The sequence below is a fragment of the Sinocyclocheilus rhinocerous genome, unplaced genomic scaffold, assembly GCF_001515625.1.
Source record: "Sinocyclocheilus rhinocerous isolate Xijiao unplaced genomic scaffold, SAMN03320098_v1.1 scaffold806, whole genome shotgun sequence".
Lineage (NCBI taxonomy): Eukaryota > Metazoa > Chordata > Actinopteri > Cypriniformes > Cyprinidae > Sinocyclocheilus > Sinocyclocheilus rhinocerous.
The window spans coordinates 4,251-7,380 of record NW_015648045.1 but is presented as its reverse complement, the minus strand read 5'-3'; the positions used below and the strand labels follow the sequence as shown (position 1 = coordinate 7,380).

Sequence of the window (3,130 nt, the reverse complement as noted above, 5' to 3'; positions counted from 1 at the left end):
ATATAATATACATGACTATACAGCTGAAATTATACGTTGACCAATTATAATATTAACCACTTACATTTACTGTTCATATTTGTTACCACTTTTTATCAAATGCTTTGTCAAAAAATAGCTAAAAGAAATAAATAAACTACAGCTGCTTGAAAACATCTCTCAGGTATTTTTCTTTGATGATAAATGTTGTTCCTACCTTCGATGAGTACATACTGGTCTCAACATGTTGTTTTAGCACTCATGTGAGTGAGATGATGATGCAACAGACATATTCTACAGTGACCATGTGCTATCTCAAGGAGGACTTTCAGCGTGATATTGCGTGAAGTCGCTGTCGAGGGGTGGCATGGCTGTCGACCACATGACAGTTTGTTTACAAATTCACTGTGCTAAAATTGTGAAACACCCAGTCATGGGGGGATGAGGGGCTTCCATGAGGCGGAAAGTCTGACGTCTGTCTTTCATCGCCCAACCATCTGATCTCTCTTCCAGAACCATACAGACGGATGTTAATGGCAAGCAGCCATCATTACAAACAGGTGAGGGACAATGGAAGCTAAAACAGACTATGTGTTACACAACTCACCCCTTGCTCAATTGTCCTAAAAATCCTTCTGCATTTCTCACATACCGTACAACAGCTGATTCAAACACTCGTAGGAAACAATAAAAGTGTAGCTATCAAAATGTCATAATATGGCAACTGACCTGCCATGTTGTTGTGCAGTCTGGGAAGTTCTGGATGTCTGGATGTCTACATGCCAACAGCTATCACATGGGTGTTGTTTGGCCTGACTATGTGATTCGCCTACTCATTTCTCCCACAGATGGAGAGCTTGGAAAGTGAGGGGGTCAGTGTTGCTAAGTTTGGCATGTGACTTGTTCTTTAGTGGGTTGTGTTGGAGGGCTGCATGTTTCTCAGAATCAAGCCACACAAACAAGTGGTGGGAGCAATCCTGTCCCAGCCGCCTCACAGATCAAGTGTCACAGGCAGCCGGCCGGTATATAAAGCCTGAGTGTGTCCTGCCCCGACAGATCAAATTAACCGCAGTAAAGGCAGAAGCAACCAGAAAAGCTCAAGCTCAACTGAAAGGCAAAGCAGTGAAGGTTATAAGGACTCTACCTCAAAGACAGCAATGGACATCCAAACGGGTCAAATAGTCCGGGCTCCGAGTCCCATGGAGAGCCTGGAGAAGCAGCTGAGCTGCCCCATCTGCTTGGACATGTTCACAAAGCCGGTTGTCATTCTACCATGCCAGCACAATCTGTGCCGCAGCTGCGCCAGTGACCTCTACGACTCCAAAAACCCATACCACTTCTCTGGGGGCATCTTCCGATGCCCCACCTGCCGATTTGAGGTGGTGCTCGACCGCCATGGTGTCTACGGTCTGCAGAGGAACCTTCTGGTGGAGAACATCATCGACATCTATAAGCAGCAGTTGGAGAAAGGAGGTAATGACCTTGAACCCCCTTTGAAATCCAAAGAAACAAAAGAGCCTATGTGCGGGGTACATGAAGGTGAAAAAATTAACATCTACTGTGTAACCTGCCAGACACCTACTTGTTCCATGTGCAAAGTATTCGGTCAGCACAAGGACTGTGAAGTTTCCACTCTAAAAGGTGTTTATGAGGCCCAGAAGTCTGAACTTAAAAATTCAATCGACCTACTGGGAACCAGCAACAGCTGCTTGCAGGCGATGTTGACACAGGTGGAGGAAACCTGCAAAACGGTGGAAGAAAACAGCCAAGCGCAGAAGCAGACTTTGGGGGAAAAGTTTGACCTACTCTATGCCATCCTAGAAGACCGCAAGACCCATCTCCTGGAGCAGATCACTCAAGAACAGGATGAGAAGGTGGCTCTGGTGCGATCACTAACCCAGCAGTACAATGAACAGCTGCAGGCCAGCATCAAGCTGATGGACAAAGCCTCCCAGACCATGGACAACAGCAATACGGTCGAGTTCCTCATTGCTGCCAAGCAGCTGCTCACAGAAGCCAAAGATGCATCTATGAACTCCCATCTACAGAGGCCAGAGCCCGGCTTTGAGCGTATGGACCACTTCACGCTCTTCACGGAAGACGTAGAGGCCATGCTTGCAAAAATGGACTTTGGAGTCGGTGGAGATGAGGATGAGGATGAAGAAGAGGAGGAGGAAGAAGAAGAGGAAGAATAAGCAATGATAGACTCTAGAAAAAGGACTTAGTGGGGAAAAAGAGACAACAATAGATACAAAACCTTCATGGTTCATGATAAGGACAATAATCTAGCTGCTTTTGATAACTGTGAGACAAGGGAAGTGCAATCTTGAAGCAGTATTAGTACAAATTGTACAAATTGCACCATTTGTAATGTCTTTTCCACTTGACTTTTGTACTTTTTTATTAATATGGATGTTCATATTGAATTATGTTTTTTTTATATTTTAGTAGGAAATAGAAGTTTATGTTTTGTTTGCTAAATTAAAGCTAGATCTATAGGCTGTAGAATACAGCTCTGCTAACTTTAGTGTGTCATGTGAGATACAAATGTTTGAATACTTGAACTATTAAATAATGCACTTGACTAATGAACTGTAATGTAATGTTCATTTTTCCTTGTATAATTCAGTGGAAATAAAGGACTTACAAAAAAGTGTCATTTATTTAAATTACGCCATTCATTTATTGAGGTGCAAACACCTTCAGATGACCTTAAAATTCTTGCCATTTTACATCTTTCAACTGGGTTGCTATATCTGCATTCTCTCCAACCTATCCTTGTGAGGCATTGCTCTACACAGTTAAAGTGGGTGGCTATTTTAGCATGGTGAGAATGAGAGAAGCCACAGAACTCCAGGAATAGACTCACAGTGAGCTACAGCCCTCATGTTTCCAACCCTGACAATTACAGCTGCTTACAGGCATGTTTGACAAAGTTTTGGGACAGAGGTTAACACTCACTCTGCTGTCAGATACAGACACAGTTGCTATGGCCCTAAAACAAACCCTAACACTGGATTTAAATAACAATGCTGTACATGTCAAGTAACCAAGTAACCCCATTATATGTCTATAGATAAAAAAAGCAGAAAAAAAGTTTCTGAACAATATTTTCTTATTTTAATCAATAATTTCTTACTTTTAAAAACTG

The 3,130-nt window shown here is 42.7% G+C and overlaps 1 pseudogene; it reads left to right on the top strand.

Moving 5' to 3' along the window:
* Positions 1-960: 960 nt before the first annotated feature.
* On the top strand, positions 961-2,402 carry LOC107709568 (E3 ubiquitin-protein ligase TRIM63 pseudogene; annotated as a pseudogene).
* The last annotated feature ends 728 nt before the right edge of the window (positions 2,403-3,130 follow it).